The 24,108-nt window shown below is 36.6% G+C and overlaps 2 protein-coding genes and 1 long non-coding RNA gene across 5 annotated transcripts in view; 1 reads left to right on the top strand and 2 right to left on the bottom strand.

Annotated features, from left to right (window-relative positions):
- LOC139970073 (uncharacterized) overlaps positions 1-24,108 on the bottom strand; it is a 202,587-nt gene that overhangs the window by 46,995 nt on the left and 131,484 nt on the right. The window lies entirely within an intron of this gene.
- The window catches only part of LOC139970037 (NLR family CARD domain-containing protein 4-like), a 118,725-nt gene that overhangs the window by 44,587 nt on the left and 50,030 nt on the right, over positions 1-24,108 (bottom strand). The gene's annotated exons all lie outside the window — the stretch shown is intronic.
- On the top strand, positions 5,776-12,325 carry LOC139970108 (uncharacterized). Its single transcript, XR_011794011.1, has 3 exons — positions 5,776-6,348; positions 10,204-10,356; positions 12,004-12,325. It is a non-coding gene; the product is annotated as an uncharacterized lncRNA (long non-coding RNA).

Raw genomic sequence — 24,108 nt, 5'->3', positions numbered from 1 at the left:
CATTTTTCTCTCTAACATGTATTTACATGCTTCATACTTAGTACAAGAGGACATGAAGTACAAGAGATGTTACAGAGCTCTTCTGAAGCCCCCAGCACCCGGCCAGGGCTCAGCTATATATTCCACAGAGTAAAATCAGATTAAGTATTTCTATTACTGACATGTCCTCATGTGCTCAAAATGCAGATTCCAGAAACTATGTGAAAACACTGTACTGAAGATTTGGAGAGCTTTGCATTACCCTTGTAAGTCCAGCCACTATAAACATTATAAACACAATTGGAAATACTTCCTACTAATCTGAGAATGTACAGCTGTGAATAAAGAATTGTCACTTATGCTTGTTTAATTTTTAAACATTGCTGAGCCAGTCACTGCAGTTGGATTTAAGAAATCTAATTGGTCTCAAGACTGATCTTACTTCGGCGACTAAGTACGGTAGCTTAAGAAAATATATAAGTGTCCCCAAATTTCAAAATTTTGAATTTGCTTTCTCAATATTTGGAATTTTTATCTCAAGATTTTCACCTCAAAAGTCAAAATTTTGACTTTTTCATCTCTCAAAACTTTTAACTCAAAATTTTGAGGTTATAAGTGTCTTCATCTGCCAAATTTGTAGAAAGAACTGACCATATTGTATGGCTATTGACCAGCTGAACAGGGTACTTTATAAACCTTTGGTGATCTAAAATCTAGAAAGAGACCCCCTTCCCCCCGAGAATGGTGTAACTAGGTCAATGTAGCCAATGCAGTCTCGAGGGCCTGGTGCCATTAAATAAAGAAAAATAATATGAAAACACATCCACCAAAGCTGACACACTAAATTAGATACAAAATTTTACAGTATCTCCTAATGAGTGGAAATTCAAAAGACGTTCTGTCCTCAATACGAAAGAGAGGTGCGAAATCTCACAAATTTCTCAGTCAAGCCCAAACCATGCATGGTTGGGTTCGTGTGAGGTTGGACTCTCCTTTGGGAGCTCATTAATATCACTGCACCACACCTTTATGTGCCACTTCCACTAAACAACGGACAACCCGGTTCAAGTTTGATGCTTAACTGGCTAATTGTTTTTACACTTAATACCTGGTTATTGGAAACTGAACTGTACTTTCCTTCCTCTGTATTTTTTTCTCTGTGATTGTTCATGTATACATGGTAGTTAGCCAGAGACTATTTCTGACTGACATTCTCAATGTCTCCTATAATTAGGACTTAAATCTCATTCACATCACTTTCTTTTCTCTTCATTAGGTTAATTATGAAGCGAGCTGTTAGGGGATCACCTATTCCACCTGTAGTTACCAGTTTTTGATGGAAGTCACGTTCATACTGTGTTGACAAGGACAATGAATGGTTCATCATCTGATATTTCCTCCATGTGATGGTAATCACATTAATGGTAAGTGTTGAACAGTATTGATAACGTTTCAAAGATGTGTGGTAGATTTTATGGATAGCGTCGCAGATCGAGGAATACTCTTTTATCTCCATTCACTCTCACTAAAATAATGTATATAAAGTTTTAACTCACCTTCTCAAAATACAACTGACAGGATTACGCCCTACTGTAGTAAGGACATTAAAACGATCGGATTCTTGCTGGATTAATCCAGTACTTGGTATGTTTGTAATGACCTTGCTACAGTATGACACAATAGCTACCTCAACACCCTCTGGTACATTTTACCATTTGCCAAACTGAAATAAAAATTGCCTTCTAGACTCATATGAATAAAGTCTTCTAGAACTCCTGACACTCCCAGAATTGTAAAACTGGAAGACAACTTGTTGGTTTATATGAAAGTAGCTTGGGTTACCTACAAATATGTCTTCTGTGTAGGTATTTATTTTTTTCAGATTAAAATAAAAAAAACTTGAAATACCATTTTAGATATTCCATAATGCTGTAGAAACATTAAAGAAGTCAACTAAGTCTGTATTGCTGAGCTTTGTGTTAGAAGTATTTGTAATGAACACTCCATCAAACAAGAACACCTTGATTAAGTTAGGTAGGTCACACATATGTCACACAACTATGGATATAATCTTGAAATTTAATGTGTTATGTTTGTTATGATATTTATTGACTGTAGTACAGTAGAGATTACTGTTTTTAGCATTTGCTTAAATATTGGAAATAGGATTTGAAATATAAAATTGGACAGTAAAATGCAAATCACCTCCACCTTTGGTATTCATCTCAAAGATGTCTATCATATCAGCTGAAGATTATGGTTGGGTTTGTATCTCCTCTACTTCTTTGTTATTTTTCTCCAAACTCCTGAAAAACTGTCGCACAACAGTTCTAAGATTCACAATCACATCTTGTGAGGCTAAAGAAGCATTATTCGAAGAATGTACAAGTACCCAAAACCAAGGACATTGAGAGACAGGCACAGTTCCATGCACAGTTGTGTCACCAGATCCACTTTTTTTAAGTCTTTGTTTATCCAAAGTTAAAAGTATATCATTCTTGATCACATATTTCACTGGGCACTTAGCTGACGTACAACTGTAGCCTCCACCCAACCCTCACCCTCTCACAACAGGACTGCACCGAACAACATGTTATGAAATAACAACTATATGTCAAAGTCTGCAGATAGAAAAATATGTACTTTAACTCAATCAATTATAGTACAATGTCATCATTTCCGAAATCCTACAAATTCATCAACCTCTAGACAGTACAGTGAACCAATGGTTCCTAAACTATGTGACCGAAACAGTCATCATGTTTTCTTCAGGCTCCATCTGTTTTCAGGGTTACATTGTTATTACTTGTGTTTCTCAATTGAATATAAACCAGACTGGATTGCTAGTGGTATTGCTTAAAGATTGTATTGAAGATTCAATGCTTGTCTCAGTTTCAAATTAATGTTTCTTTATATGTCAATTAGTTTGGTATTAGGTGAGCTGTATATACACTGTGGGAAGCATTATGAGACCTTGAACTCATCTTGTACAGTCTATAGATTTGTATTCTAGTTGCATTAGTTTCTTTACATTGTTATTATAATTATAACTGAGTGATTTATTTTGAAACTACAGTAGCATACCATACTGTATGTTTATAGTAGCTGTGTTCTGTGTTTGACAATGTTACATGGTAGAATGAAGCTACTTGCAGACCGGGTGATGTCAATTTACATAAATAATAACATTATAACTGATGACCAAATGCATTTTGTTTTTTCTCATCATCAGGTAAACTGGAATTATTCAGTCCTGAGATCAGCCTGTTAGGGATTTACCAGTTTCATATCCGGATTACAGCTCTTTGAAGACATTCGTACAGTTTACATTATCAGGGTAATGATTGTATGGTCCACCACCTGATTCTTACCCCTTCCACCCATCCCCCTCCTCCATGAGAATGCAAGTTTTTAATTGGATATATTTACTCCATGACATATCAGATGATCCCTCAAGGGAAATTTCCTCACCGAAAAGTCTATCATCCAGGACCCCCCAACCCCCAATCACTGCAAAACAAGACCTAAAATATGAACAATCCAGTTAGAACACTGCTAAAAGTTGTGTCTTAGGGATTCTGTGAGACCTCTTTTGTCCAGAGCTTCCCTAATTGTAGCATCATCTCTACAAATTGTACCATAATTGTAGTTTTCAAGAGGATGAAATTCTGATGCCAAGGACATCTCTAATCTTTCAAATCTGACCAATTTTAATGGTCATTAGACATCCATTGTTTCATAATGTAACAGTTTCATTCCTGTGTGAGCATATAATGCTAATGAAGGCTTTCTATTGTCACATCTCCAGGTTGAGTGGATATTATGTAATTTATGGCAAGGTCCACCTATCCCATCATATTAAATAGTTGTCAAGGATGATGATAGGTATTGAGTATTGCACTATGTCTAGCAACAATTTACGATTCTATCACAGAAGATCATACAACACAATATGACAAGTTCTTTTAGGATTCAGCATGTTATGTCATCTGAAATCTTTAATGCATTTGTATTATTTTTCTGTTCTTAAAGTTATTGTGTAATTCAGTTTTTCTGTTATAAGAGTGTGTTTGGGTGGGGGGGGGGGGTTCATCATGTTGCTGCATATTGGCAAAGTTAGAAATTAAGTTACTGGGAAAGTTGTGAAAGCAAAAACACTAACATTTATGTAATAGAGCAGCCTTTGCTTCACACTGGTATGCAGATAGTTTGAAAAAAAAAGCAATCTAGACCAGTAATATTGCCTAACTTTGCTTGACTTCAAAGTAATAGAGTTAGAAATTTGGGAACAACTTTATTGGCCTGCTGCACCAAACAACGTTAAAAGTACCAATTAGAAAGTGTGCTGACCAAATTAGTCTAAACCATAGGATTGCAAACATGTTACCAAGTTTTGCCTTTTGTTTTCTTTATGGATAAATTTCCAAAAATTATTCAACTTTAAAATAAGAGCGCCTTGCAATAAAATGAATGAACTTGCAATTATTGAGTCATTTTAGCATAAGCTTGTGTATCTGTGAGCAATGGAATAACTGTTGAGTAAATATTAAAAAAGGCAAACTCAAAAACAAGGAATTTTATCGTTTGCATTAAAACATCTAGTTCAGATATGATTCTTATTGTCTTTGTCTTTATCTCCTCATTAGGTAAATGTGGATTAATCTTTCTTGAGACGATCTTTGGGGTCACATGATATGTATCTTGCACAGAATGGTTTACAATATGCTGATGGTAATGATTAGTGTATAATTAGTGTATAGCAGGACTGGTAAGCTGGGTTGTAGTTATAATTAGATTTGATTCTGGGTAGAAAGTGATTTTGTTACTGCCTAAATCCTGGAGGAACAGCAATTGTTTTGAATCTTGCTTGACCAGCAAATTCCTTAAGGGCCAGAGGGGAAGATAAAGGCCTCAACATACAGTACATACACCATATGTTAGACACTGCATGCCATACATTGTATTGTATACCAATGTGTAAAACTACACAAAGAGGTGTATGTGTTTAATATCCAGGTCCATTTCTTTGTTTTGTGTATTCATCATAAATGAAGGAACAAAATATTCAGATGACTTGATCCCTTCTAATTTATTAGTTTGTCATACTGTAGTGCTGGGTGGCAGGTAAGCGTAGTACTCGGTCTTAATAGTGCAGCCAGACTCCTCTGTATTGTCAGCCTAATTAGGCAGTAAAATGTATGGCAGGCTCATAAACAATAACTTTAATTCATAAGTGCATGTGCCCTAACAATTAAATAGAGTCACTGCACACAAAATGAGACCCATACACACACTCAGTTAGAACCATACCCACACTAAGTTAGAACCATGTAGAATGACTAACAGGAACCATAAAAATCTCTGTTTCCATCCTAACCTTTCCAACCCTTCCCCTCTCAGTACATATAATACCTAGGAAAATTGACGTCAAATTTAAATCAGAAGATAATTTAGGTTTTATGTCATTTGTCAATGAGCTATATACTAAGGGATTACAAATGGAAGTCTTTAGTGGGTTTACTGTAATGTGTGGATATGTTGTTGTCAGTCAGTAATACAAGACATGCATGTAGCTTCTGGACCCTATGCATGTCCTCAGAGTAAAAACCAAAGTAATTCAGAATTCCATTCTTAGCCATTGGTTAACAGTGTTGAAGGATTCTCGTAATGTGTTCTGTTTAAGATGTACATTATTTGCACTTCAGTTATAATACTGGCCGTTTAAGAGGTATTTCCAGGAAACTCCAGCACATGTGCTTTCTACATATATTTTCTGTTGCAGTACTATGGAAGATAGCTCACAAATTTGTTAGAAATATTCCAGCAATTTTCCAAATATGTCTTTTATTGGGGGGGGGGGGGGTTCACAACTCATAGACCGTAACATGGAGTCGATCAGATACCACTTCAAGTGTTGTAAATAACTGTCTGTATTTATTACCTCAGATGCAAAACATATTCCTAAAGAGCAGCTTTAAGATAAAGGCAAAGGTGCTTTTAATAATGATATTAGTCCTGTGCTGTTAGCTATCTGTATGTCAGTCCAACATACCCAAAAATAAAAACAGAAATATAAAACAATATATATGCTGCCCTGATATTACAGCTATATAAAATATTCATATATACTTATTAATAAGAAACAAGGGAAGACGTTGATGTCTGTTACAAAAATGATCACAGACCCGACCAATTTTCATCTTGATAAATCTAGTGAATGGAAAGTTGAGTTATTTTATATTTTTCTTTAACCTCCAGGTGATACCATTTTCAACATTTCTTTGGTACATTTCCTCCAAGAAAATGAAAGAAAAAAGCAAGTGGGAACACATCACTGATGACATAACTTCCTTTGTGGCGGAGATTTTGGTGAGTCTTTACATAATAATTTCTCAACAGTCAGTTTGTGAAATTGTAATGGGTTGTGTTGCATACTTGTGATCAAATCTACAGGCCATATGTACGTAAGGACATCTTGCCTAACTAGTTCTATAAATAACATCAAATGTTTTTTTGATTCAAATTGTTTCATTGTGTAGAACTAACAAAATGTACTAAGAACAATGACTAGTATTTGTATTTGCAAAGAGGTAAATAGTATACTGTAGCATGTTACCTTCATGTAGCCATGTACCACATTTTAATGGCAGATGCATAGGTTATCTACTACTTGAAATCGGTTTGCAGGACTAGGAGAATGGGACCCCTTTTCAACCCCCATTTTAATATAGGATTTCAAAGGGGGGGGGGTAGCAAATCCCAACTGACTCAGGTAGGTCCTGCACTATTATGAAAAGGCCATAGAATTTAAAAATGGCGGAGGTGTGGTCGTTGGCTTGTTGAAGGCAAATCTCAGTAGCCCCGTCCCTGAATTCTTTTTGAAAATTGATGTTAACTGGTGCACCCCGAGGCATAATTAGACCACCAATTAGGTCTAAAATTGGCTCCATACACCATGCAGTTTTGCCTATGAACAATGTTTTTGTAAAGTCGTAAGGGGGGGATTGGAGCGGGCCGGTAGGGGTGTACACTCGTAGCAGTGGCCTTCTTCTCAGCTGAATAGAACATTGCCCCCTCCCACCCCTCCCCCGACTTTTATCCAAGTGTATATTTTAGAAATTTCTGATTAATGTTGAAATACCAAAATACTTTCATCTCGTCATTTCAAATGTCTTTAGGAGAAGTCACGCCTAACAATGTCAACAGTAATAATTCTCGTATTGTATAGCATGTCATCGGGAAGCGATAAGAGGGGTGGGCGTAGGGTTGTGAGGCGCACATTTTCATGCAGATGGGAACAATCTCAAGAAGTGATGGGTGCGTCAGCCCCCCCCCCTCCGCCACGGCAATGATACGCCTTTGGGTCAACTACATGATATTCACAGGAAATGTGCTCAATTCTCAAATCTCATGCAAAATTTATTTTTAGATTAATTGTACGAGTTACGGTACTAGATTTGGGGTAACAATTAGCATTCAGGTTGGAGTGTATTACATTTTATCTGTGGATGGCAATGTTGCATCGAAGAACACATGTATAGTGCAGTTCGCATATAGATTCTGGTCTAATACCGAAATGCGCCATGTTCCCCAACGACTCGGCCGAGTTCGAGACCAGCCACAGTTTTTTTCATAGCACAATTGTACAACTGTTTAAGGCGTCCATACACACACGTGGGTAATATGATATACCATATAGAGTATATACATTAGTGAGAGAGGGAAAATGGAAACGTCAAAATTGGAGTTGTCGGTGTAAGGGGTAGGCCGAGGCGCATGCCCCTTCCGAAATCCTTGATACGCCACTGGCTACCCTGTGTACTGTATATAATATGGATCAGCGCTGTAATTATGTCACTGTTCCTCTCTCTCTTCCCGGTGTCTTTGGCGTTTTTCTTCTGTTCCCTCCTTTTCTCCTTTTTTCTCTCTTTTTCCCCCTCTTTTTTTTCCTTTTTTATTCTCTCTTTTTTTCTCTCCTCTCTTTCTTACCCGGGGGCGCGCGCCCCCAATGCCCCCCCCTGGATACGCGCCTGCACAAGTTTAATAAACACAAGTTGTCACTTGTTTGTACATGCGGCATACCGAATGTGTGCAGTTCGCATGTAGGCTACTTGTGTACGACAAAAAAAAACAGTTAAGTTCTATGCCGGCACACACTTTACCTGCGTCCTCTTCGATGCTAGGTGAATATCACGTCTTAAACTACGATTTAAGAAACGGCTGTTTCAAACATCTCACTAATTCTTTCGGCGACTTTAACCCCTATTCATTGAGCACAATAGCATAACCTGCGTATAAACTCGTACAGGGATTATACGAGGTGTCTACGCGGCAATTTGTTTGTCAACGATTTTATACGCGATTGTACTTGTTTATACGATCCTGTGCAGGTACACATGTCCAGTTATACATGAGCAGTACTGTAGACTATTTATTTAGGAGTATTTATATAATTTCAGTTGAAAATGACCAACCTCCCTATTTTCCCTTATTCTCCCGGTTTTTGGCCCTGAAAAATGTTATTCTCCATATTTTGGGGTCAAACAGATTAGGTCTGTATGCATCTATCAAGCTTCTTTCAGTATCCTACACTTCTTGATGCACAGAGTTACATAGGAATGGTAAGAATTAGGTTAATCTGGTTGTTGTGACTTTATTCACCAAACATATGGCTAGCAGGCATGGTTAAGGAATTTAAATTCCCCTGCCACTCTTTATCAATATCATGTCATGATAACATTTCTTCCTTGCATATTTGAGAGCTAAATACTGTTTAAAATAAACACATTTAGAGGGCATTAAAACATGTATGCACTGGCATCCATAAGGGTGGTTATAACTTTCCCCCTCCCCCCCCACCATTGGCTTCACTTGGGCTGCAAAATCACTATCAAAGAACAATAAATATCTGAAAAGTAAAAATGCCTCAGCTAAAGTCCCCAGGGACTCCCACCAGGGCTTAGATTTATACTATATAGAAATTACATTTTTCTCTCTAACATGTATTTACATGTTTTAAACTTAGTAGAAGAAGACAGGAAGTAGAAGAGATGTTACAGAGCTATTCTGAAGCACCCGGCTAGGGCTCAGATATTTATATATATTCCACAGTGTAAAATCAGATAAAGTATTTCTAATACTGACATGTCCTCATGTGCTCAAAATTGCTAGCAGATTCCAGAAACTATGTGAAAGTACTGAAGATTTGGAGAGCTTTGCAGTACCCTTGTAAGTCCAGCCCTATAAACAGAGAACACAATTGGAAATACTTCCTACTAATCTGAGTATGTACAGCTGTGAATGAAGAATTGTCACTTATGCTTGTTTAATTTTTAAACATTGCTGAGCCAGTCACTGCAGTTGGTTTTAAGAAATCTAATTGGTCTCAAAACTGATCTAACTTCACCGACTTAGTACTGTGGCTTAAAAAAAATATATAAGTGTCACCAAATTTCAAAATTTTGAATTTGCTTCCTTAATATTTGGAATTTTTATCTCAAGATTTTCACCTCAACAGTCAAAATTTGGACATTTTCATCTCAAAACTTTTTGACTCAAAATTTTGAGGTTACAAGTGTCTTCATCTGCCAAATTTGTGGAAAGAACTGACCATATTAGATAGCTATTAACTAGATGAACAGGGTACTTTATAAACCTTTGGTGATCTAAAATCTGGAAAGAGACCTCCCAGAGAGTGGTGTAACTAGGTCAACGTAGGCAATGCAGTCTCCAGGGGCCTGGTGCCATTAAATAAAGAAAAATAATACAAAAACACATCCACCAAAGCTGACACACTAAATTATATAAAAAAAATTATCTTCTGATGAGTGGAAATTCAAAAGACATTATTTCCTCAATAGGAAAGAGAGGTGCAAAATCTCACAAATTTCTCAGTCAAGCCCAAACCATGCATGGTTGGGTTTGTGTGAGGTTGGACTATCCTTTGGGAGCTCATTTATAATATCACTGCACTACACCTTTATATGCAACTTCCACTGACAACGGACAATCCGGTTCAAGTTTAATAGTTTATTGGTTAATTGTTTTTACACTTACCTGGTTATTGGAAACTGAAGTGTACTTTCCTTCATCTGGATTGTATCCCCTGTGAATGTCCATGTATACAGGGTAGTAAGCCAGAGACATACACATATCTATTTCTGACCGAAATTCTCAAGATCTACTATCAGTAAAACTTGATTATCATTTTCTTTTCACTTAAAGGTTAACTTGAGTTATCCTTTGGGAGCTATTAGTGGATCACCTACTCCACCTGTAGTTACCAGTTTTTGATGGAAGTGTTCATACTGTGCTGACAAGGACAACGAGTGGTTCATCATCTGATATTTCTTTCATGTAATGGTAATAACATTAATGGTTAGTAAAGAACAGTGATAGTAATGTTTCAAGAACCTCTGGTAGATTTTTATGGATTAATACAGTAATTGGTATGTTTGTAGTGAGCTTGCCATGACACAATAGGCCCCCAAACACCCTCTGGTACGTTTTAACCATTTGTCAAACTGAAATAAAAAATTGCCTCCGAGACTCATATTAATAAATTCTTCTAGAACTCCTGACACTTCTAGAATGGTAAGACTGGAAGACAACTTGTTGGTTTGTATGAAAGTAGTTTGGGTTAACTACAAATAAGTCTTCTGTTTAGATATTTATTTTCTTCAGATTAAAACCAAACACTTGAAATACCATTTTAGATATTCCATAATGCTGTGGAAACATTAAAGAAGTCAACTCAGTCTGTATTGCTGAGCTTTGAGTTAGAGGTATTTGTAATGAACACTCCATCAAACAAAAACAAAAAACCTAGATTAATTAAGGCAGGTCACACACAGGTCACACAAATATGGATATAATCTTGAACTTTAATGTACTTTGTTTGTTATGATGTTTATTTACTGTAGTACAGTAGAGATGACTGTTTTAAGCATTTGCTTACATATTGGAAATAGGATTTGAAATGTAATTGGACAGTAAAATGCAAATCACCTCCACCTTTGGTATTCATCTCAAAGATGTCTATCATATCAGCTGAAGATTATGGTTGGGTTTGTATCTCCTCTACTTCTTTGTTATTTTTCTCCAAACTCCTGAAAAACTGTCGCACAACAGTTCTAAGATTCACAATCACATCTTGTGAGGCTAAAGAAGCATTATTCGAAGAATGTACAAGTACCCAAAACCAAGGACATTGAGAGACAGGCACAGTTCCATGCACAGTTGTGTCTCCAGATCCACTTTTTTTAAGTCTTTGTTTATCCAAAGTTAAAAGTATATCATTCTTGATCACATATTTCACTGGGCACTTAGCTGACGTACAACTGTAGCCTCCACCCAATCCTCACCCTTTCACAACAGGACTGCACGGAACAACATGTTATGAAATAACAGTATATGTCAAAGTCTGCAGATAGAAAAATATGTACTTTAACTCAATCAATTATAGTACAATGTCATCATTTCAGAAATCCTACAAATTCATCAACCTCTAGACAGTACAGTGAACCAATGGTTCCTAAATTATGTGACCAGGATCCTTCATCATGTTTTCTTCAGGCTCCATTCTATTTCAGGGTTGCATTGTTATAACTTTTGTTTCTCAAATGAATATTAACCAGACTGGATTGCCATGATATTGCTTAAAGTTTGTATTGAAGATTCAATGCTTGTCTCAATTTCAAATTAATGTTTCTTTATATTTCAATTAGTTTGGTAGTAGGTGAACTGTATATACACTGTGGGAAGCATTATGAGACCTTGAACTCATCTTGTACAGTCTATAGATTTGTATTCAAGTTGCATTAGTTTCTTTACATTGTTATTATAATTATAACTGAGTAATTTATTTTGAAACTACAGTAGAATACCATATGTTAATAATAGCTGTGTTCTGTGTTTGACAATGTTACATGATAGAATGCAGCTACTTGCAGACCGGGTGATGACAATTCACATGAATAATAACATTATAACTGAAGACCAAATGCATTTTTTTTTCATCATCAGGTAAACTGGAAATATTCAGTACTGAGATCAGCCTGTTTAGGGATTTACCAGTTTCATATCCGGATAACAGCTCTTGGAAGAAATGTGTACAGTTTACATGAGCAGGGTAATGATTGTATGGTCCACCACCTGATTTTTACCCCACCCACCCCTCCCCCTCTTCCATGAGAATGCAAGTGTTTAATTGCATATTTTTACTCCATGACGTATCAGATGATCCCTCAAGGGAAATTTCCCCACCGGAAAGTCTATCATCCAGCACCCAACCCCCATCAATTGCAATCACTGCAAAACAAGACATAACATATGAGCAATCTAGTTAGAACACTGCTAAAGGTTGTGCCTTAGGGATTTTGTGAGACCTCTTTTATTCAGTGTTTCTCTAATTGTAGCATCATCTCTACAAATTTTACCATAACTGTAGGTTTCAAGAAGATGAAATTCTGATGCCAAGTACATCTCTAATCTTACAAATCTGACCAATTTTAATGGTCATTAGACACACATTGTTTCATTATGTAACCGTTTCATTCCTGTGTGGGCATATAATGCTAATAAAGGCTTTCTATTGTCACCGTCTCCAGGTTGAGTGGATATTATGTAATTTATGGCAAGGTCCACCCATCCCATCATATTAAATAGTTGTCAAGGATAATGATAGGTATTGAGTATTGCACTGATTTGATTGTAGTACTTAAGTATGCACTAGGGGTCTCTTTTACAAAACCATATAGCTTAGCCAAATACAGAACATTCATGTGCTGGCAGAGGTTATATAAAGGTCGGTCACATGTGTGACCTGAAATGATACTGGCTTATTTGCACAAAAAAAACATTGGCAAATTCCTCAGTTTCTAACAGGGCTGGTTAACCCTTCTTTCTCATGTTTCTCCCTTAATGTGTTTCTATTCTAACAAGACATTTCACCTCAATATTTCACTTTTTAAAATTAGCATAATACTACATAAGCTAAAAAAATCCGCTCACGTGTGTGACATTGTTGGGTCACGTGTGTGACATTCTGAATTTTCTGTCCATAGTATGCAATTTTTGCAGTGCAAATGTGACTCTAGTAATGACCAAAGAACAGCACTAATGTTGATATTCCATAGGAATTACTTTAAGACAGTTTTACTGCCATGATTTGGAGGGTCACGTGTGTGACATTGTTTGGTCATGTCTGTGACATTCTGCATTTCCATTGATAAATGTCCCACACGTGACCATCGGTCACGTGTGTGATGACTAATTAGAGGCTATTAGTTAATCGTTAGAATAATTATTTGACTGGATATTTTGCAAAACTAACAGTCTGTACCAAGAACGGTTGCATATCAAGTGTGGACATCATAAGGCACATCAGTTACTTTTTACGAAAACTTTTGAGTTATTTTGGTCAAAATTTGGTCAAAATTATGCTAATTAGCACCCATTATTAACAAAGAATTGAAGATCAGGAACCTCTACTTTAGGAATGAAATAAATGAACCCATGTGTAACTGCCTCCATGTGATAGTTGATAACTGAAATATTATTTCTAGATACTGATGTAGAAAAAACAAATATACAGTTAAAAACTACAAATTTTGGCTAAAACTTACAATAATGCAAATTTATGCAAATTAGTATGTTATGGTTGTAATTTTAATGAAAAAAATATGAAACAGAAAACTTGAGGAATCCCTCTAAAACAAAAAGTATAGCAACTGGTCCTGATGAACACTTTAGTTTTTTCATGCCAGTTTCATTTTCCAGAGAATGGCCCCAAAGATGAACAACTTCATTGGCCTGCTGCACCAAACAACGTTAAAAGTACCTAATTAGAAAGTGTGCTGACCAAGTTAGTCTAATCCATAGGATTGCAAACATATTCCTAAGTGTTGCCTTTTGTTTTCTTTATGGATAAATTTCCAAAAATTATTCAACTTTAAAATAAAAGTGCCTTGCAATAAAATGAATGAACTTGCAATTATTGAGTCATTTTAGCATAAGCTTGTGTATCTGTGAGCAATGGAATAACTGTTGAGTAAATATTATAAAGGCAAACTCAAAAACAAGGGATTTTATCGTTTGCATTAAACATCTAGTTCAGATATGTTTCTTATTGTCTTTGTCTTTATCTCCTCATTAGGTAAATGTGGATTAATCTTTCTTGAGACGATCTTTGGGGGTCACACGATGTGGATCTTGCACAGAATGGTTTACAATATGCTGATGGGAATGATTAGTGTATACTTAGAGTATAGCAGGACTGGTAAGCTGGGTTGTAGTTATAATTAGATTTGATTCTGAAGTAGAAAGTGATTTTGTTACTACCTAATCCTGGTGGAACAGTAATTGTTTTGAATCTTGCTTGATCAGCAAACTCCCTAAGGGCCTAGGGAAGAAGATAATGGCTTCAGTCTAACTTACATACACCATATATGAGAGGCAATGCATGTCATACATTGTATTGCTTACCATTGTGTAAAAGTACACAAAGAGGTGTATGTGCTTAGTGTACTGGGTCCATATTTTGTTTTGTGTATTCATCATAAATTAAGGAACAAAATATTCAGATGACTTGATCCCTTCTAATTTATCAGTGTGTCATAGTGTTGGGTGGCAGGTAAGGGTAGTAATCGGTCTTAACAGCGCAGCCAGACTCCTCTGGATTGTCAGCCTAACTTCCACAAATAATAGCCAGTAAAATGTATGGCAGGCTCATAAACAATCAATTTAATTCATAAGTGCATGTGCCCTAACAATTAAATATAGTCACTGCACACAAAATGAGACCCATACACACACTAAGTTAGAACCATACCCACACTAAGTTAGAACCATGTAGAATGACTAACAGGAATCATTTCTCTGTTTCCATCCTAACCTTTCTTACCCTTCCCCTCTCAGTACATCTATAACCCAATAAAATTGATGTGAAATTTAAATCTGAAGATAATCTAGGTTTTATGTCATTTGTCCATGAGCTATAAACTAAGGGATTACAAATGGAAGTCTTTAGTGGGTTTACTGTAATGTGTGGATATGTTGTTGTCAGTCAGTAATACAAAACATGCATGAACCTTCTGGACCATATGCATGTCCTCAGAGTAAAAACCAAAGTAATTCAGAATTCCATTCTTAGCCATTGGTCAACAGTGTTGAAGGATTCTCTTAATGTGTTCTGTATAAGATGTACATTATTTGCACTTCAGTTATAATACTGGCCGTTTAAGAGATATTTCCAGGAAACTCCAGCACATGTGCTTTCTACATATATTTTCTGTTGCAGTCCTATGGAAGATAGCTCACAAATTTGTTAGAAATATTCCAGCAATTTTCCAAATATGTCTTTTATTGGGGGGGGGGGGGGGGGGTTCACAACTCATAGACCGTAACATGGAGTCGATCAGATACCACTTCAAGTGTTGTAAATAACTGTCTGTATTTATTACCTCAGATGCAAAACATATTCCTAAAGAGCAGCTTTAAGATAAAGGCAAAGGTGCTTTTAATAATGATATTAGTCCTGTGCTGTTAGCTATCTGTATGTCAGTCCAACATACCCAAAAATAAAAACAGAAATATAAAACAATATATATGCTGCCCTGATATTACAGCTATATAAAATATTCATATATACTTATTAATAAGAAACAAGGGAAGACGTTGATGTCTGTTACAAAAATGATCACAGACCCGACCAATTTTCATCTTGATAAATCTAGTGAATGGAAAGTTGAGTTATTTTATATTTTTCTTTAACCTCCAGGTGATACCATTTTCAACATTTCTTTGGTACATTTCCTCCAAGAAAATGAAAGAAAAAAGCAAGTGGGAACACATCACTGATGACATAACTTCCTTTGTGGCGGAGATTTTGGTGAGTCTTTACATAATAATTTCTCAACAGTCAGTTTGTGAAATTGTAATGGGTTGTGTTGCATACTTGTGATCAAATCTACAGGCCATATGTACGTAAGGACATCTTGCCTAACTAGTTCTATAAATAACATCAAATGTTTTTTTGATTCAAATTGTTTCATTGTGTAGAACTAACAAAATGTACTAAGAACAATGACTAGTATTTGTATTTGCAAAGAGGTAAATAGTATACTGTAGCATGTTACCTTCATGTAGCCATGTACCACATTTTAATGGCAGATGCATAGGTTATCTACTACTTGAAATCGGTTTGCAGGACTAGGAGAATGGGACCCCTTTTCAACCCCCATTTTAATATAGGATTTCAAAGGGGGGGGGTAGCAAATCCCAACTGACTCAGGTAGGTCCTGCACTATTATGAAAAGGCCATAGAATTTAAAAATGGCGGAGGTGTGGTCGTTGGCTTGTTGAAGGCAAATATCAGTAGCCCCGTCCCTGAATTCTTTTTGAAAATTGATGTTAACTGGTGCACCCCGAGGCATAATTAGACCACCAATTAGGTCTAAAATTGGCTCCATACACCATGCAGTTTTGCCTATGAACAATGTTTTTGTAAAGTCGTAAGGGGGGGATTGGAGCGGGCCGGTAGGGGTGTACACTCGTAGCAGTGGCCTTCTTCTCAGCTGAATAGAACATTGCCCCCTCCCACCCCTCCCCCGACTTTTATCCAAGTGTATAATTTAGAAATTTTCTGATTAATGTTGAAATACCAAAATACTTTCATCTCGTCATTTCAAATGTCTTTAGGAGAAGTCACGCCTAACAATGTCAACAGTAATAATTCTCGTATTGTATAGCATGTCATCGGGAAGCGATTAGAGGGGTGGGCGTAGGGTTGTGAGGCGCACATTTTCATGCAGATGGGAACAATCTCAAGAAGTGATGGGTGCGTCAGCCCCCCCCCCCCCTCCGCCACGGCAATGATACGCCTTTGGGTCAACTACATGATATTCACAGGAAATGTGCTCAATTCTCAAATCTCATGCAAAATTTATTTTTAGATTAATTGTACGAGTTACGGTACTAGATGTGGGGTAACAATTAGCATTCAGGTTGGAGTGTATTACATTTTATCTGTGGATGGCAGTGTTGCATCGAAGAACACATGTATAGTGCAGTTCGCATATAGATTCTGGTCTAATACCGAAATGCGCCATGTTCCCCAACGACTCGGCCGAGTTCGAGACCAGCCACAGTTTTTTTCATAGCACAATTGTACAACTGTTTAAGGCGTCCATACACACACGTGGGTAATATGATATACCATATAGAGTATATACATTAGTGAGAGAGGGAAAATGGAAACGTCAAAATTGGAGTTGTCGGTGTAAGGGGTAGGCCGAGGCGCATGCCCCTTCCGAAATCCTTGATACGCCACTGGCTACCCTGTGTACTGTATATAATATGGATCAGCGCTGTAATTATGTCACTGTTCCTCTCTCTCTTCCCGGTGTCTTTGGCGTTTTTCTTCTGTTCCCTCCTTTTCTCCTTTTTTCTCTCTTTTTCCCCCTCTTTTTTTTCCTTTTTTATTCTCTCTTTTTTTCTCTCCTCTCTTTCTTACCCGGGGGCGCGCGCCCCCAACGCCCCCCCCTGGATACGCGCCTGCACAAGTTTAATAAACACAAGTTGTCACTTGTTTGTACATGCGGCATACCGAATGTGTGCAGTTCGCATGTAGGCTACTTGTGTACGACAAAAAATAAAAAAGTTAAGTTCTATGCCGGCACACACTTTACCTGCGTCCTCTTCGATGCTAGGTGAATATCACGTCTTAAACTACGATTTAAGAAACGGCTGTTTCAAACATCTCACTAATTCTTTCGGCGACTTTAACCCCTATTCATTGAGCACAATAGCATAACCTGCGTATAAACTCGTACAGGGATTATACGAGGTGTCTATGCGGCAATTTGTTTGTCAACGATTTTATACGCGATTGTACTTGTTTATACGATCCTGTGCGCGTACACATGTCCAGTTATACATGAGCGGTACTGTAGACTATTTATTTAGGAGTATTTATATAATTTCAGTTGAAAATGACCAACCTCCCTATTTTCCCTTATTCTCCCGGTTTTTGGCCCTGAAAAATGTTATTCTCCATATTTTGGGGTCAAACAGATTAGGTCTGTATGCATCTATCAAGCTTCTTTCAGTATCCTACACTTCTTGATGCACAGAGTTACATAGGAATGGTAAGAATTAAGTTAATCTGGTTGTTGTGACTTTATTCACCAAACATATGGCTAGCAGGCATGGTTAAGGAATTTAAATTCCCCTGCCACTCTTTATCAATATCATGTCATGATAACATTTCTTCCTTGCATATTTGAGAGCTAAATACTTTTTAAAATAAACACATTTAGAGGGCATTAAAACATGTATGCACTGGCATCCATAAGGGTGGTTATAACTTTCCCCTTCCCCCCCCATTGGCTTCACTTGGGCTGCAAAATCACTATCAAAGAACATTAAATATCTGAAAAGTAAAAATGCCTCAGCTAAAGTCCCCAGGGACTCCCATCAGGGCCTAGATTTATACTTCATAGAAATTACATTTTTCTCTCTAACATGTATTTACATGTTTTAAACTTAGTAGAAGAAGACAGGAAGTAGAAGAGATGTTACAGAGCTATTCTGAAGCACCCGGCTAGGGCTCAGATATTTATATATATTCCACAGTGTAAAATCAGATAAAGTATTTCTATTACTGACATGTCCTCATGTGCTCAAAATTGCTAGCAGATTCCAGAAACTATGTGAAAATACTGAAGATTTGGAGAGCTTTGCAGTACCCTTGTAAGTCCAGCCCTATAAACAGAGAACACAATTGGAAATACTTCCTACTAATCTGAGTATGTACAGCTGTGAATGAAGAATTGTCACTTATGCTTGTTTAATTTTTAACATTGCTGAGCCAGTCACTGCAGTTGATTTTAAGAAATCTAATTGGTCTCAAAACTGATCTAACTTCACCGACCTAGTACGGTGGCTTAAAACAAAAAATATGTGTCCCCAAATTTCAAAATTTTGAATTTGCTTTCTCAATATTTGGAATTTTGATCTCAAGATTTTCACCTCAACAGTCAAAAATTTTGACTTTTTCATCTCAAAACTTTTGAACTCAAAATTTTGAGGTTACAAGTGTTTTCATCTGCCAAATTTGTAGAAAGAACTAACAATATTGTATTGCTATTGACCAGCTGAACAGGGTACTTTATAAACCTTTGGTGATCTAAAATCTAGAAATAGACCCCCTCCCCCCCCCCCGAGAGGTGTAACTAGGTCAATGTAGCCAATGCAGTCTCCAGGGGCCCAGTGGTGCCATTAAAGGAAGAAAAATAACACATCCACCAAAGCTGACACACTAAATTAGATACAATTATCTCCTAATGAGTGGAAATTCAAAAGGCATTCTGTCCTCATTAGGAAAGAGAGGTGCAAAATCTCACAAATTTCTCAGTCAAGCCCAAACCATGCATGGTTGGGTTTGTGTGAGGTTGGACTCTCCATTGGGAGCTCATTAATATCACTGCACCACACCTTTATATGCCACTTCCACTAAACAACGGACAATCCGGTTCAAGTTTCATGCTTAACTGGCTAATTTTTACATTTAATACCTGGTTATTGGAAACTGAAGTGTACTTTCCTTCCTCTGTATTTTTTTCTCTGTGATTGTCCATGTATACAGGGTAGTTAGCCAGAGACATTCACATATCTATTTCTGACTGACATTCTCAATTTCTCCTATAATTAGGACTTAAATCTCATTCACATCACTTTCTTTTCTCTTCATTAGGGTAATTTTGAAGCGAGCTACTAAGGTATCACCTATTCCACCTGCAGTTACCAGTTCCCGATGGAAGTCATGTTCATACTGTGCTGACAAGGACAATGAATGGTTCATCATCTGATATTTCTTCCATGTGATGGTAATCACATTAATGGTTAGTATAGAACAGTGATAGTAATGTTTCAACAACCTCTGGTAGGTTTTTTGGATAGCATCGCAGATCAAGGAATACTCTTTTATCTCCATTCACTCTCACTAAATGAATTTTATATCAAGTTTTAACTCATCCACTCAAAATACAACTGACAGAATTAATCCCAAGTAAGGACATTAAAATGATCGGATTCTTGCTGGAGTAATCCAGTAATTGGTCTGTTTGTAATGAGCTTGCCATGACACAATAGCTGCCTAATCACCCTCTGGTACATTTTACCATTTGCCAAACTGAAATAAAAATTGCCTCCTGAGACTCAAATGCATAAAGTCTTCTAGAACTCCTGGCACTCCCAGTATGGTAAGACTAGAAGACAACTTGTTGGTTTGTATTAAAGTAGTTTGGGTTACCTACAAATATGTCTTCTGTTTAAGTATTTATTATCTTCAGATTAAATCAAAAACTCGAAATACCATTTTAGATATTCTATAATGATGTAAAAACATTAAAGAAGTCAACTCAGTCTGCATTGCTGAGCTATGTGTTAGAAGTATTTGTAATGAACACTGCATCAAACAAACAAACAACCTTGATTAATTTAGGTACTGTAGATCACACAAAGGTCACACAACTATGGATATAATCTTGAACTTTAATGTACTTTTTTGTTATGATGTTTATTGACTGTAGTACAGTAGAGATGACTGTTTTAAGCATTTGCTTACATATTAGAAATATGATTTGAAATATAATTGAACATTAAAATGCAAATCACCTCCACCTTTGGTATTCATCTCAAAGATGTCTATATCATATCAGCTGAAGATTATGGTTGGGTTTGTATCTCCTTTACTTCTTTGTTATTTTTCTCCAAACTCCTGATAAACTGTCGCACACCAGTTCTAAGATTCACAATCACATCTTGTGAGGCTAAAGAAGCATTATTCAAGTAAGGTGTATACAAAACCAGTAACATTGAGAGCCAGGCACAGTTCCATGCACAGTTGTGTCACCAGATCCACTTTTTTTAAGTCTTTGTTTATCCAAAGTTAAAAGTATAGCATTCTTTATCACATATTTCACTGGGCACTTAGCTGACGTACAACTGTAGCCTCCACCCAACCCTCACCCTATCACACCAGGACTGCACAGAACAACATGTTATGAAATAACAGTATATGTCAAAGTCTGCAGATAGAAAAATATGAACTTTAACTCAATCAATTATATATAGTACAATGTCATCATTTCAGAAATCCTACAAATTCATCAACCTATAGACAGTACAGTGAACCAATGGTTCCTCAATTTTGTGACCAGCATCCTTCATCATGTTTTCTTCATGCTCCAATTCTTTGCAGGGTGGCTTTGTTATAACTCTTGTTTCTCAAATGAATATTAACCAGACTGGATTGCTAGTGGTATTGCTTAAAGTTTGTATTGAAGATTCAATGCTTGTCTCAGTTTCAAATTTATGTTTCTCTATATTTCAATTAGTTTGGTATTAGGTGAGATGTATACACTTTGGGAAGCATTATAAGACCTTGAACTCATCTTGTACAGTCTTTATATTTGTATTCTAGTTGCATTAGTTTCTTTACATTGTTATTATAATTATAACTGAGTGATTTATTTTGAAACTACAGTAGCATACCATATGTTTATAGTAGTGGTGTTCTGTGTTTGACAATGTTACAGATATAATTCTGCTACTTGCCGACTGGGTGATGACATTTTACATGAATTATAACTGATGACCAAATGTATTTTGTTTTTTCTCATCATCAGGTAAACTGGAATTATTCAGTACTGAGATCAGCCTATTTAGGGATTTACCAGTTTCAATTCGGGATTACAGCTCTTGGAAGAAATGTGTACAGTTTACATGAGCAGGGTAATGATTGTATGGTCCACCACCTGATTCTTACCCCACCCACCCCTCCCCCTCCTCCATGAGAATACAAGTTTTTAATTGGATATTTTTACTCCATGACATATCAGATGATCCCTCAAGGGAAATTTCCCCACCGGAAAGTCTATCATCCAGCACCCAACCCCCATCAATTGCAATCACTGCAAAACAAGACATAACATATGAACAATCTAGTTAGAACACTGCTAAAGGTTGTGTCTTAGGGATTTTGTGAGACCTCTTTTATTCAGTGTTTCTCTAATTGTAGCATCATCTCTACAAATTTTACCATAACTGTAGGTTTCAAGAAGATGAAATTCTGATGCCAAGTACATCTCTAATCTTTCAAATCTGACCAATTTTAATGGTCATTAGACATCCATTGTTTCATTATGTAACCGTTTCATTCCTGTGTGGGCATATAATGCTAATAAAAGCTTTCTATTGTCACCGTCTCCAGGTTGAGTGGATATTATGTAATTTATGGCAAGGTCCACCCATCCCATCATATTAAATAGTTGTCAAGGATAATGATAGGTATTGAGTATTGCACTGTGACAAGCAACAGTTTATGATTCTACCACAGAAGATCGTACAACACAATATGACAAGTTCTTGTAGGATTCAGCATGTTATGTCATCTGAAATCCTTAATGCATTTGAATTATGTTTCTGTTCTTAAAGTTAGTGTGTAATTCAGTAATTATGTTATAAGAGTGTGTTTGGGTGGGGGGGGGGGGGTGCATCATGTTGCTGTATATTGGCAAAGTTGGAAATGAAGTTACTGGGAAAGTTGTGAAAGCAAAACACTAACATTTATGTAATAGAGCAGCTTCTGCTTCACACTTGTATACCGATAGTTTGAAAAAAGCAATCTAGACCAGTAATTAGGCCTAACTTTGCTTGACTTCAAAGTAATAGAATTAGAAATTTGGTGTTCATACAAAGGGCCATTCTCGGTCACGTGTGTGACGAAAAATGGGGAGATTTGCACTTTACCACTAAGTAACTACTTTTAGGTAAAGAAGTTGGGTTGATTGTAGTACTTAAATATGCACTAGGGGTCTCTTTTACAAAACCATATAGCTTAGCCAAATACAGAACATTCATGTGCTGGCAGAGTTTATATAAAGGTCGGTCACGTGTGTGACGTGAAATGATACTGGCTTTTTTGCACAAAAAAAACATTGGCAAATTCCTCAGTTTCTAACAGGGCTGGTTAACCCTTCTTTCTCATGTTTCTCCCTTAATGTGTTTCTATTCTAACAAGACATTTCACCTCAATATTTCACTTTTTAAAATTAGCATAATACTACATAAGCTAAAAAAATCCGGTCATGTGTGTGACATTGTTGGGTCACGTGTGTGACATTCTGAATTTTCTGTCCATAGTATGCAATTTTTGCAGTGCAAATGTGACTCTAGTAATGACCAAAGAACAGCACTAATGTTGATATGCCATAGGAATTACTTTAAGACAGTTTTACTGCCATGATTTGGAGGGTCACGTGTGTGACATTGTTTGGTCATGTGTGTGACATTCTGCATTTCCATTGATAAATGTCACACACGTGACCATCGGTCACGTGTGTGATGACTAATTAGAGGCTATTAGTTAATCGTAAGAATAATTATTTGACTGGATATTTTGCAAAACTAACAGTCTGTACCAAGAACGGTTGCATATCAAGTGTGGACATCATAAGGCACATCAGTTACTTTTTACGAAAACTTTTGCGTTATTTTGGTCACGTGTGTGACATCAAAATTATGCTAATTAGCACCCATTATTAACAAAGAATTGAATATCAGGAACCTCTGCTTTAGGAATGAAATAAATGAACCCATGTATAACTGCCTCCATGTGATAGTTGATAACTGAAATATTATTTCTAGATACTGATGTAGAAAAAACAAATATACAGTTAAAAACTACAAATTTTGGCTAAAACTTACAATAATGCAAATTTATGCAAATTAGTATGTTATGGTTGTAATTTTAATGAAAAAAATATGAAACAGAAAACTTGAGGAATCCCTCTAAAACAAAAAGTATAGCAACTGGTCCTGATGAACACTTTAGTCTTTTCATGCCAGTTTCATTTTCCAGAGAATGGCCCCAAAGATGAACAACTTCATTGGCCTGCTGCACCAAACAACGTTAAAAGTACCTAATTAGAAAGTGTGCTGACCAAGTTAGTCTAATCCATAGGGTTGCAAACATGTTACCAAGTGTTGCCTTTTGTTTTCTTTATGGATAAATTTCCAAAAATTATTCAACTTTAAAATAAAAGTGCCTTGCAATAAAATGAATGA

This window comes from Apostichopus japonicus, chromosome 7 (assembly GCF_037975245.1).
Source record: "Apostichopus japonicus isolate 1M-3 chromosome 7, ASM3797524v1, whole genome shotgun sequence".
Taxonomy (NCBI): Eukaryota; Metazoa; Echinodermata; class Holothuroidea; order Aspidochirotida; family Stichopodidae; genus Apostichopus; species Apostichopus japonicus.
The sequence above is the reverse complement of the archived record's forward strand: the minus strand, read 5'-3'. Positions and strand labels throughout refer to the sequence as shown.